The sequence below is a fragment of the Macadamia integrifolia genome, unplaced genomic scaffold (assembly GCF_013358625.1).
Source record: "Macadamia integrifolia cultivar HAES 741 unplaced genomic scaffold, SCU_Mint_v3 scaffold1413, whole genome shotgun sequence".
Classification (NCBI taxonomy): Eukaryota; Viridiplantae; Streptophyta; class Magnoliopsida; order Proteales; family Proteaceae; genus Macadamia; species Macadamia integrifolia.
The window spans coordinates 14,335-28,668 of record NW_024868194.1 but is presented as its reverse complement, the minus strand read 5'-3'; positions in this window follow the sequence as shown (position 1 = coordinate 28,668).

Here is a 14,334-nt window from a genome sequence, read left to right as displayed (position 1 = left end):
TAATCCTATGATGCAATAAGATATCAAGAAAGAGATCCTAAAGTGCTTGGATCATGGTATCATCTACCCTATTTCTGATAGCGATGGGTAAGTCCAGTGCACGTGGTGGTGCCAAAGAAGTCAGGGGTCACAGTAGTCCAAAATACTAAAAATGAGTTGATCCCTACCAGTGTCCAAACAGGATGGCATGTGTGCATTGACTATAGGAAGTTAAATGTGATAACTTGGAAAGACCACTTTCCTTTGCCTTTCATTGATCAAATGTTAGAGCAGTTAGCCGGACATGAGTATTATTGTTTTCCTTGATGGTTATTCTGACTATAACCAGATTCCCATTACCTTAGATGACCAACACAAGACCACCTTTACATGCACCTATGGAACCTTTGCTTATCGACGTATGCCTTTTGGGCTTTGTAATGCCCCTGCCACGTTCCAAAGATGCATGATGAGCATTTTCTCCATATGGTGGAGCACTTTTTGGAAGTATTTATGGATGATTTTTCTATTCATGGCTCCTCATTTTCTAATTGTTTGCATCATCTTTCTTTAGTACTCAAACGATGCAAAGCAACTAATTTAGTCCTCAATTGGGAGAAATGTCATTTCATGGTTACACAGGGTATAGTGTTGGGTCATGTCATTTTCAAAGAAGGGATCAAGGTCTATAGAGCTAAGGTGGACTTAATTTCTAATTTACCACCTCCCAAGTCAGTTAAGGACATTCGTTCCTTCTTAGGTCATGCAGGGTTCTATCATCTGTTCATCAAGAACTTCAGTCACATGGTTAGACCTCTCACCAATCTTTTGGCTGAAGAGAAACCCTTCGAATTTGCCAGTGAATGCCTCATGTGCTTTGAGCAATTAAAGAAGGTGTTGACTACAACCCCCATTATTCAAGCTCCCTTATGGACTGAGCTCTTTGAATTAATGTGTGATGCATCTGATTTTTCTATAGGGGCAGTCTTAGGACAGAGAGTTGATAAACGTCCTTGTGTTATCTATTATTTCAGTAGAACTCTCAATGATGCACAACTGAACTACGCCACAAATGAAAAAGAATTTTTAGCTGTTGTATTTGCATTAGAAAAGTTTCGTGCATATCTGATAGGTTCTCACACTGACCATGCCGCTATCAAATACCTTATTCAGAAAAAGGATGCCAAAGCACGTCTTATCAGATGGGTTTTGCTTTTGCAGGAATTTGACTTAATTAAGGATAAGAAAGGTAGTGAAAATTTGGTTGCAGACCATTTCTCCCAGTTACCCAATTCTTTGATTGTGAATACTCCAGTTAACGAGCATTTTCTCGATGAGCAACTCTTTGCAGCATCTAGTGAACCTTGGTTTGTAGATATTGTAAATTTTTTAGTTACAAACAAGACTCCGGATCATTGGTCTTCCCAAGAGAGGTACCATTTTCACTCACAGGTTAAGTATTTCTTTTAGGATAATCCTTACCTTTTTAAATCATGCCTTGACCAAATTATCTAGAGATGTATCCCTGATTATGAGTACCATTCTATTCTTTCCTTTTGCCATGATCAAGCTTGTGGCAATCATTTTGGGCTTATTAAGACTGCAGCCAAGGTATTGCAATGTGGATTTTATTTGTCCAGTCCCTTCAAGGACACCTTTGCTTATTGTAAGGCTTGTCCTTTTTGTCAGTCTTTAGGAAAAATCAGTAGAAGGAACATGATGCCTCTCAACCCAATCCTTGTGGTTGAGGTTTTTGATGTTTGGGGAATAGATTTTATGGGCCCCCTCCCTAAGTCATGTGGATATGAATATATTTTGTTGGTTGTGGACTATGTGTCTAAATGGATTAAGGCCTGTGCTTGTAAGACCAATGACCATAAGGTGGTCATTCAATTCTTAAGGGAAAACATTTTTTCCTGATTTGGTACCCCTAGAGCTATCATTAGTGATAGGGGAAAGCACTTTTGTAATAAGCCTTTTGAGGCCTTAGTGAAGAAGTATGGGATTACCCACAAGTTGGGTACCCCATACCACCCCCAAACCAGTGGGCAGGTAGAAGTGCCCAACAGATAGATCAAACAAATTCTAGAGAAGACAGTTAACCCAAATCAAAAGGATTGGTCCAACTGTCTGTTGGATACTTTGTGGGCGTATAGGACTGCTTACAAGACCATATTTGGTCAATCCCCATACCATTTGGTATACGGAAAAGCCTGCCACCTTCCTGTTGAGTTAGAACATCGTGCCTTTTGGGCAATTAAAAAATTTTATTTTGATTTATCTACCGCAGGAGCTCATAGAGATCTCCAACTATCTGAGTTAGAGGAATTGCAGAATGATGCCTATGATAGTGCAAAAATTTTCAAGGAAAAGGTTAAAGCTTTTCATGATAGGCAGCTTGTTAGGAAATCCTTTATGCCTGGTGATAAAGTTTTGTTGTACAATTCTAGATTACATATCTTTCCAAGAAAACTTCATTCTCGGTGGGAAGGTCCTCACCTTGTGAAAACAATATTCCCCCATAGTGCCGTAGAGGTTATGAATTTAGAGATTATGAATCCATCTACTCGGGAAATTTTTAAAGTTAATGGGCACCTTTTGAAGCCATTCTTTGAGTTGCCTTCAATGCATGATGCAGAGGTCATGATTCTCTAGGAGCCTCTTTATGATGATATTTGATCCCATTTGATAATTTACTCTCCTTTGTCCTTCTTGTTCTATTGTCTTATCATTTTTTTTTTCTTTTTCTGCATTGAGGACATTGCACAATTTAAGTATGGGGGAGGGTTTGACTATTTAGAACTTGAGGTTACTTTTAAGAGTTTTCCGGTGCTTTATACACAACCTACAAAAGAAAAAAAAAGAAATTGAGATCTAAGACCCATCTTGGAACTATAATCCCTATTGGGAGGATGGTGATGAATATATGTCTTGAAGTGGGACCTCACTTAAATGATTTAGAGATACTTGTCTTAAGGTGTAAGACCATTTGTTAGTCCGTGTCCTTGTTCTTAGGTTAGGAGTTGAGACCATATTCTTGGCATCGTATAAAAATATATGATATGGATATGCAAAGAAGGTGAAAATTGGTCAAAAAATAAAAAGTAAGTATAGAATTTATAGGAGCTTGACAAAACACTGCACCTCATGAAGTGGGGTGTTTTGATTGAACCTTTTAGGAAGGAACACTTCCAAAAAGAACTTAGCATCACTGTCTTTGTTGGCATATGCATAAAGCGAAGCTACTTAGTAACTTGGATTTCTGGTGTTTGCTCCACCATGTTATTCAGGCCAAATGTAGTGGAGTAGAATGAGTTCTCTACTAAAAAATAAAAAATAAAAAAAAGATAAAAAAAGATACCATTATGCCTTGTTGTTTATGATTGGTTAACGCTTCAAAACACTAGTTCATGGTCCCTACCTTACAATGTGGTTTGCCTTAGGATCAGTCGTGCTTTAGAAGATACAAGGGTCGTCCCTATTTGAGATGTGTAATTGTTTCTAAATCTAGATGGAATATTAAAGTTCAAGTGTGGGAGTTCCTCGGTTGATGTGCTCTAATTGAAAGAGGGTGTGTGTTTTGTAGTTACTAAAAACTTTAAATAGTAATTTTTCAAGTTAATTTGAATTTTGGGTATATATCCACTGCAAACACCCACAAGACACAACTCGTCCACTAGGGTAACTTAGGGGTTTAAAGGCTTGTTGCATGTGCTAAATGCAACCGTGATTCCTATGAAAGTGAGTTAGGCTTTTTCTTTCGTTTATTTATTTATTTATCTTGCTCGATGATGAGTAAAAGTCATGTATGGGGGAATTTGATGAGCACAATAATGTGTGAAATCTTAGGAATATAAGTGTATATTTTACCCCACTTTGGATAGTACTATTTTTATTTTTCTTATTTTTTTTAGTTTCCAAGTCTACAAGAGAAAGTGCTTAAAGTGAATCAAGAACCGGTCCAAGCTTGAACTAACTTGTCCAATGGTGGGACCCACTCAATGGTACCACATCCGCTCTCCAACAAAATCCCGAAGCTTATTCTCTCTCCTTGCCACCTCACAAGATCTTGAAGATGCTATGCAGAGATTCCTTTCTGATTTAATCAAGATTGTAAGATATTGGTTAATATTGCAAGGAAGGAATATAAATTGTTAATTTTGAAAACAGATTTTCTCTTTCCTCACACAATATCTCAGAGAATGAGGATTTTTACCAAGATTTAATTTTATTTTATTTTCTTTCTTTTCTTAAAGAAGACTTGTAGAAGGAAGGAGGTAAGACCAAAGCCCTATAAATGCCCCTTCCTCCCCCCTCCTATTTATTATTATTCCCCCTTAGTTTATTTTCTAGTTTATGCTTAGTTCTCTTCTCTCTCTCCCTCTCTTACTCTCTTTAGTTTTAGTTCTTCTTTGTTTTTTCTTTAATCACTTTTGTAATAGCTTTTTTACTTGAATTAATGCAAGCACTCTTTTATTCTTATTCAGCCTTTTATGTTTATGATTTATACAATTGAGTTGTAATTTTTAAAGTTATAGTTCTAGCCTTAGATCTAGGTGACAACATTATGAGCCATGGAGCATCTTTTTTATTTTTTTTCAAGTTCAGTTTTTTTTTTTAAGATTTTTTCCCCTAGTACTAGAAATTTTAGATTTGGTTTATTCCAGATCTAGTTTTTAGTACTGGTAGTATCTCAAATCACCCAAGCTTTCAAGTTCAAGCATTGATTCAAGTAAGTAGGCTCCTTCAGTAATCTTCTCTCCCCCCTCTCATTCCCTCTTCTGACTACCCTTTCTTTCTTAATTTAGGATTTTAATTTCAGTCGTTACATTATTGCTATCCCTTTCCCCCAAGGTTCATAGCTAGTGTATATGTTGGCTTTGCCCCTCCTAGCCATAAAACTATCAATTTATTGCTTTTATTTTAATTGTCTCCCTTTCCCTAAAGCCAAGTAGAGTAGCACTTGTAAGAGTGACTCTCTGGTCAAGTAGGGAAGTTCATATTATGATGCATCCCTCGGGCTAAGTAGAGAAACCTACTTGTGAGTCTCTCTCCAGCTTTATCCCCTTTCTTTAACTTTATTTTTATTTCAGCATTTTTTTCCTTCATTATTTTTTTTTAATTGCGTGGGTTGTTTATTTTCAGTTATTTATTTATTTAATTTTAATTGTATGGCTTGCATCTTTAAATTCTTAGATGACGAATGGTTAGGACGTTATTTTAGATACATATGTTTAGGATGGTAGTTAGACTTAGATCACAACCATTAATAGGTTCACTTTCACATTATTAAGAGAAGCAAAAAATAAAGTGGCTGCTCTCCCTGAGTTCAACCCGTAGCTACATTGATCCATATGCTTATGATTATATTTAAAATCCATAACACTCGAGAATATGATTCCGATGATATATGGCACGTCAAAATCAGACCGACGGATCTCCCATAATCATCACTAGAAAAACCCGTGAATTACGTGCACTGCACGTGTTTGCCATTAGGCCAGCTCGCACGTGTGCATGCTGTCCATGGGTAGCAGCACATGGCCACAGCATACGTCGCCCAAGCCAGCCCACCCCATGTGCACTAGCCCCCTGCCATTCACACCCATGGCCCACGCCCCGGCACCCCGCACCCCGCACCCCGCAACCCACATCCACGCATACAGGCCCACGCCCACGCCCCCTCCCCTATGCCCCTGTGCCCGTACCCTCACCCCTTGTCTTGCACCCCCATGGGCACTGGCCTATGTCCCTGCCTCATGCTTGTGTGTGGGCTAGTAGGCCAGCCCATGCATACGTGTGCTGGCCAGGAGGCTAGCCTGCACCTACACACGCACCATGTGCTACCCAACTTTTCCACACATGCACCACTACCCGTGCACCATGCACTGCACACCCATGACGTTGCCCGTATTGCCTATCTCCATGCCCTGTGCACTTTGGCCCAATCATTCGTGCCATCGACAATGGCTGAGATGGTGTTTCTGCTGGCCCAGTAGGTGAAGGGATTCCCTCTTCACGCACTTGAAGCTAAAAAATATCTTTTTTGCTAGTAATTCTCTCTCCCAAAAACCCCTCTTTTACCTAGTGGACAAAAGCCCTTCCCACCCAGTTTGGTCCAATCCCCTCTTTTACCCAGTGTATAAAGGTCCTTTTCCCCCACTTTAGGCAAGTACCCCCTTTTTATCCATCGAGCAAAGAGGTTCCCCCTTTCCTATTAGCTGGAAAAACCTATAAATAACCCCTGTCCTTTGGAAAAAACACACCAAAAATCCCACCTCAATCCATTGTAGTGAAACTTTCCTCCCCTCCCCCTCTTGATTTTCTTCGGGTCGTCAGAGTGATCTTCGTCAAGATCCAAAATCTTGTTCAGATCTTCGAAGTGTTCTTCAGGATTTTAAGATCTTCAATCCAAGTTCTCAGTTCAATCTAGTTTTTGCCAAAAGTAGTGTGTTCTTCAACCCCCTCCTCTAAGTGTTCTTGAGTTTTATCAGAAATAGAAACCCCCCCTTTGAGGTTCTTCCGGTCTACGAAGAGATCTTTGTTAAGATCCAGAACTCTGTTTGGATCTTTAAAGTGTTCTTCGAGACTTTGGAGATCTTCAATCCATTTTTAGGTCAATCCACTTCTTTCAAAAATGGCAGTCCTAGCGGAAGCCCTATCCGAGTGCCCCTAGAATCTTTTCAGAAATATCCATTCCCAGCAAATGCTCTGCCGAAGTGCCACCTCAGCCTAGCCCTCCCCTAGCCTATCCCCTGTGGAAGCTCTGTCGGAGTACCACCTCATCCTAAGCCTGGAAATAGCCTCCCCTAGCCAAAGCTCCTTCCAAATATAAATCCAAAAATAGTCTTCCCTAGTCGAAACTTTGTCCGAATCCAAATCCAAAAGTTATTATTCCTAGCCGGAACCCTACTCGTATACCATCACAATCAACATCTCTTAAGAAAGGAAGTTGGAGGTCAACATGATCTTTCCCTAAGCCAAGAGAATCCAAAAGATAGCCCAAGCATGTACTAATTAGGGGCCCACCCCTCTTGACCCGAAACAGGGATTAAGTTTAGGTATAGTTTCTCAACCCAATCATCATCATGTAGACTTTATATAGACCTTGTTTTAGTGTATATAGTAGTTTGATTCAATTAATGTATATATATATATATGATAACTTAGCCATGCATGTGGATTAGTAATAATTGTGGAAAATGTTCATTCTTAAGCATCTAGTAGGACGATCAGTTAAACTGGGCAGATTTTGTGCCTAACTCCTTACCAATTCTGTAACTTGACACTTACCCTAAATCTTTGGACCAGACCAAATTTCAGGCCCTTTTCTCAGGAATTGGGCCGACTCCTGGGTCCTAGGCCATTAACCCTAGGTGGCAACTCCAAATCCCTCTTGTATGATCTTGATCCCCGTATTGGACCATCATCAAATCCCCGTCTCAAATGATGAACTTTATATTGTTACGAAATAGGCCCCCACATATCTCCGAGCAGCAATACGACGGTGCGGGGCCCATAAGCAAAGCACACACAACACACCCCACCCTTATTAAAAGGAGAAAGAGAGAGGAGAGAGGATGGAATCGATACCAGCCCTTTTCACAAAAGGGTGGAGTCCATCTTCGGCCGCTCATAGGCCCCACCCAAGCGGCCCTGCGGCCCTGCCCATGAGCCCCAGGACCTCATACCCTATGTGGCCCCACCCATGCACCCCATGGCCCTACCAGCATGCCCCGCACCCTGTGCGGCCCCGTGCCCTTTTGGGTAAAAAACCCAAGTTTTCAACCATTGGGTCCCCAAAACCTATAAATACCTTCCTATTCACCTCCCAAAATCACACTTGGTTGGTATACCTATCCTGCCTTCCTTAGGTGAGCTATTCCTATCCCACTTGCCCTTATTGGTCCCCTCCCTTACCTAGCATGGGACCCCACTAGCCCCTCCCTTGCCTAGTGTGAGGGTAGTGGCCGGAGATCTATCTTCTTTCCCTTGTTGGGAGGGGGAAAAAGACTTTTGCATCTGGCCGTCTCTCCTCTCTTTCTCTTTCTTAGGGAGGGGTGTGTCGTGTGTGCTTTAATTATGGGTCCCACACCATTATACCACCACTCGAAGATACATGGGGGCCTATTTTGCAGGAGTGTAAAAGTCATCATTGAGACAGCGATTTGATGATGGTCCAATACGAGGGATTGGGATCATACAAAAAGGTTTGGAGTCACCACCTAGGATTATGGGCCTAGGACCTGGAAGTGGGCCCAATTCCTGAGAAAAGGGCTCGGAAGTTGGTATGGTCCAGAGATTTAGGGTATATACCAGGTTGTAGAGTTGGGAAGGTGTTAAGCACCCAATCTACCCAGTTCAACCTATCTTCCTACTAGATGCTTAAGAACAAACATTTTCCACAATTATTCCTATTCTGCATGCATGGCTAAGTTATCACACATATATACATTGACTGAATTTAAATAATTATGTACACTAAAATAGGGTCAATATAAAGTCTATATTATGTTAGTTTGGGTGAGAAATTTTACCTGAGCTCGACCCCTGTTTCGGATCAAGAGGGGTGGAACCCTGATTAGTGCCAGCACAAACTTTCTTATGAATTCTCCCAACTCAGGGGAAGATGGTTGTGACCTCCAACTTTCTTTTTTGAGAGATGCGAACTTTGGTAATATTCGAACAGAGTTTCGGCTATGAACAGTTACTTTCGGGCTTAGAATGAGGTGTTAATTCGATAGAGCCTCTGCTAGGGATGGGCTACTTCTGGATTTTTGCTAAGGTGGCACTCCGACAGAGCTTCCACTGGGGATAGGCTATAGGAGGGTTAGGTTGAGGTGGCACTCCGGCAGAACTTCCATTGGGGATAGACTATAGAAGGGATTGGCTGAGGTGGCACTCTGGGAGAGCTTCTGCTAGGAATAGGCTATGGGAGGGCTTAATGAGACTCAAATGATTGAGGAACTTTCAAGGCCCAAAGAACACTTCGAATCTATAAAGATCGCTTCAAAGCCTTGAAGAATCTCAAAAGGGGGGAGACTAAGGTAAAGTTTCTCCTACACAAAATGCTCACTCAAAAATTCAAATGATTGAATAACTTCAAAGGCCCGAAGAACACTTCGAATCTTATGAAGATTTCTCTGAAGACTTGAAGAACCTCAAGGGGGGAGGGGAGGAGAGAGGGTAGAGCTTCTCTACAATGGGTGCTCACTAGGAGGCTTGAGTGTGAAAAACCAAAGGGAGTGGGGGTATTTATAGATTTTTTGGACCCATGGGGAGGAAAGAGGGATTTCCTTGGCCAATGGGGTTAAAAAGTGAATTTTCTTAGCCAATGGGGTAACAAAGTGAATTTTTGGGCCAATGGAGTGAAGGATAATTTTCTCTGGCCAATGAGGTGCAAAGATGCTTTTTTGGGCCAATGAGGCGAAAAGATGTTTTTTTGGGCCAATAGGGTGAAAGGGGTAACTTTTTAACCAATGGAGAAAAAAGATGCTTTTTTGGCCAATAGTGTGAAAAGATGCTTTTTTGGCCAATAGTGTGAACAGATACTTTTTTTGGGCCAATAGGAGGTCACGGTGTAGGGTATGCTAGCGGGGCAGTGCGGAGTACACAAGCGGGTGAAGAGAGAATCCCCTCACAAATCTAGTCATCAGAATGAGGATTCTGGCCACTGGCAGGGGCACATATAGTTGGGCAGGGGCATGCAGGGCAGGACGGGGATGAGTGGGGCAGGGTAGGGGTGCACGGGACAAGGTCGGGGGCACACAGGGCATGGTGAAGGTGCGTGCATGGCAAGGCAAAAGTGTACGTGGGGTAGAGAAAGGGTGTAGATGGTAAGGTGTGGGTGCTTGCATGGGAGGGGTTTGGGTGTTCAAGGTGCAACTTCTGGGAATGATTGCGAGAGATCCGATGGTCCAATTTTGACGTACCTTATATCGTTGGAATCATGATTCTGAGTACTATCCATCTGTATGGTCACTTTGGATTGGATTCTTTTGTATATATGAAGAAGACATAATTGGACCCTTCTTTTCTATCGTATGGGATTTCTAGAAATTTTGGGTGAGTATGGAGTGTTTTTGGGTTAGGTTACCTTAGTCAATTGTCACCTCTGTTGATTAGAAGTGAGAGGTCATGTCCAAGATCCATAAGTCATCATAGTCAAGGGAGGGTGACAAAATTAGGTGTCTACACCTAGCATGGCACCCCAATAGCCCCTCCCTTGCCTAGCATAGCAGCCCCTCTAGCCCCTTCCTGCGGTTTGCCTATTCCTTCCTTACCATTCCCTAACCAAAGCTGTGGTGATGTGCCGCCCAAGCCTTAGCCCTCTAGTATCCTTTCCATAGCCGAAGCTTTACTGAAGTGTTGCCCAAGCCTTAGCCTTCTAGTAGCCTTTCCCTAGCCGAAGCTCTGCCAAAGTGCCACCTAAGCTTTAGCCTTCAAGTAGCCCTTCTCTAGCCGAAACTCCGCCAAAGTGCCACCGAAGTCTCAGCCTTTCTATCATATTTTCCTAGCCAAAGCTCTGCAGAAATACTAATCCAAGAACTAGCTTTCATTAGCCAAAGCTCTACTGAAATTCTACTAGACTGCTAGCTTGGGAATCACTCTTCCCTAGCTGAATCTCTATCCAAATACCCAAAGACCACCACAGTCAACATCTCTAAAGAAAGTAAGTTAGAGGTTAAGACCACCTTCCCCTGAGCCAGGAGAATTCATGAGAAAGACTATATCCACACTAGTCGAGGGCCCACCCCTCTTACCCCAAAAAGGTATAATATCTCACCCAAATTAGCATGATGTAGACTCTTTATTAACCATGTTTTAGTGTACATATGTAATTATTTTTTTTCTTAGTGTATATATGTGTCATAATTTAGCCATGCATGCAGTATAGGAATAATTGTGAAAAATGTTCATTCTTAAGATCTAGTAGGAAGATCGGTTGAATTGGGTAGATTGGGTGTGTCACACCCCACCTTAAAGTAGACCAAATTTACCATTAGGAATACCGACGGTGTGAGTAAGACACGTACCTGTCTCACCACCTACCAGGATCTCTGATAGCAGTACCTTAACATATTCACAATCTCACAACACAAACCAATATAAGCAATGGAATCAGTGTAAAGTAGCAGAATTTATAAATAAAATGGGGAAAACATCTAATGGTAATATAATAGTAATAACCAAGTTATTTTGTTACATTCATCCTTGACATATACTATAATCTCAAAAATATACAATTCACAACTATATCCAAAAGTATCAAAAGATGATATACAATCTCACGGTGTGGCGTAAGCACAATGGTCACAAGCACAGTCCTGGTCATGCTCCTTCTCTTCTGGTATCCACCAGTCACTCACACCATACTCTGACCCAGAAGATACTGGATCACTCACCATCGGCACCATGATACCTGCATCATCATCTAACAAGGGATGTATACGTGGGGTCAGCTTTCCAACTCACTCAGTGAGGGGTGGGGTCAAGCACATCCATGTAAGTCAATAGCAGTAGAAATTTATGATGCATGAATGCGGAAATTAAACACAGTCCATGATGCTCGTGATGCAGTTCATTTATTTATTATCCACCTAACAACACAAATTAAGTCTGGTAAATGCTACTACGGCGCTTTAGGATGTATCCCTCGTCTTGAAAATGACATCGACTACGTAGCGATACAAACCCTAGCCATGATTAGAAGCCTGTCGGTCCCTGTATGCATCCATGGGTCATCCAGTAAACCCGTAATAACCCCATCCTGGCAGTCACGGCACCGGTAACACATCGACCACGTCGGATAGGTTCCCGCCTTTGACAATAATCACATCGTACCGTGGGAGTGCACTTCGAAAAGGCTCATCAAACATACCATAATGGGTTATCCAACACCTCAACCCCTATTGGCAAGGGTGCATAGCATAGGGAGTGATTCCTAACCACATATATACTACATGACTTCATAATGATACAGTTAGTATGAATTACATGATACCGGAGAGACCTCGGCCACAAAGTGAAACCCAAGACTGTTTACCTAATCTAGCATACAAATAGCAGTTGAGTATGGACTACACAACACCAGCAAGACCTCGACCACGAAGCGTATCCATTTCCAAATGTAGTCCCAGGGTACACGATACCAAAAAGACCTTGGCCACAAAGTGCAACCCGCGACTACAACTAGCTCTAATGCACATAATCAATGCATAAATGCATCATACATATGGTAATCATGGCACCGGTACCAACTCGGCCATGCCGGATTCTGTCTCACACATACACACATCCAACATACATACGACGATCACGGTACTGGTACCACCTCGGCCACACCGGATCCCGTCATACATTCCATAGAATTCATATCATGATCATAAAATGATAATTTTAATTAAACAGATAATTCTAAGCATGTGAGAAATTTAATAAATAATAAACATTTCAAAAATAAACACAGTCCATCCCTTTCCTGTTTTACGATCGATTGTGTTTGGGTTCAAGTACTACCACCGATCGATCAATTCAATTCTGGCTTCAAGGTACATGCGCATCACTGTCCTAGACACAAGGGAACTATACATCAGTACGTGTTGAAAACATCGAGAGGGACCCACACAGGTCACTCCCAAAATGTACATACACTGTCACTAGGTGACAGTACTATCACCCGAAACACCCACCGAAAACAAGGCATTTCCACCAGAAATATCAATCTTGTTTCTGGTGGAGGTGACAGAGAGCACATTAGGCTCATTTATCCACTAGAAACAATCCATCGGATACAGCTATAGTGCTTCCTATGCCATATTTCCGGTGGACACAGAAAGGTCCAACTCAAATTGGGGCTTTTCAATTCGGGTCCGATCATCGGGATTTGTTCCATGGAGTTTGTAGGGGATGTTTATAGAATCATTCTAAGCCAAGAAAATCCCATTTCTATTGAGCCTTTTGGGAGATACATCGATCGAACGATCGAAACCCTAGTTGGTCTTTGGGCTTTACATGTTGCTGGAGCTCACTGGGCTTGGTTCAAGCTCGGCAACAACACCGGGAGGGTAAAACACCCAACCCATAACCTTAACATAGTTTGTACATCAAGATTCTACCCATACCTAGCTTTGCCTAGGCCAAAATGAAGAGAAAGAGTGGCATGGTCCGGCAGTGATTCCGACAACAAGGCGACAGCTGGCACCAATGTAGGCCTTCAATCCACTTATCCTACCTCTCTTCTTTCTCTCCTGTCCTACGTTGGGCACAAGGGGAATGAGGAAATGAATCCTCATTTCCTAACTTATAACTTAAGTTGGCCCTTAGGGTACATTTGGTTTGGGCCTCTTTTGAACCAATCGGGTTAAAACAAGTTTCAGGGCACGAGGACCCACTCAATTGGGTCCATAAGGTGTTCACATCACAAGGAAGATGTGGAGGATGATTTGGGATCATCCAAAACCATTTACGATGTGAGTGGCGGGATCCACAGGCATCGAAACCTCAACAGTAGCCAATGTACCAATTGGAAATAGGCACCAGATCCATACCTAGGCTGCTTCTGGTGGCTTGTTTTCGGTAGTCAAGATAGCCTTCTGTCTTGATAGCTTGCTGTCCTAGGTTTGGTCTCGCACGGGTGGTTGCCCTTGGACATGCCCAAGGCTTTTCAATAATTATGATGCGTGCTGAAAATCAAGTGTGGGGAGTCGGGTCACTTACCGTCTGGGATCGAAAGGTATGAATCCCCTCCACTTAGATAGGCATGAAATGCACGAACACGTGGGGTCATCTTTACCCCTTCGACAATGCCATCCGTGAGGCAAAACTTGGACATACTTTCGATCTCTGATCCGAGGCCTATCACAACAGTTCAAATTTGACCGGATTAGGGCACGAGTGTAACACTCCCCCCACCTTATAAGAATTTCATCCTCGAAATTGAACATAGCTGGGAAACTAAATAATCCAGGATATTGCTTCATCATATTATCTTCTCGCTCCCAGGATGCTTCTTGTTCGGGATGGTTCATCCATTTCACCTTGACGAAGAGAAAGGATCAAGGCAGCTCAATCCAGGTAGAAAAGTTACGTAGATGTTAGGAGGAAACATCTGGAATTTGGTGTTGGAGACAAGGTCTTCTTGCAGATCTCCCCAGTTAAAGGGGTGATGTGGTTCGGCAAGAAGGGAAAGCTTAGTCCAAGGTTTATGGGACCGTATGATGTACTGGAGAGGATCGGACTGGTAGCTTTGCCACCAGAGTTGGAAGCTACACATGATGTCTTCCTTGTATCTATGTTGAGGAAGTACATTTCTAACCCGACTCACATCTTGACTTTCATACCCCATAAGCTAAA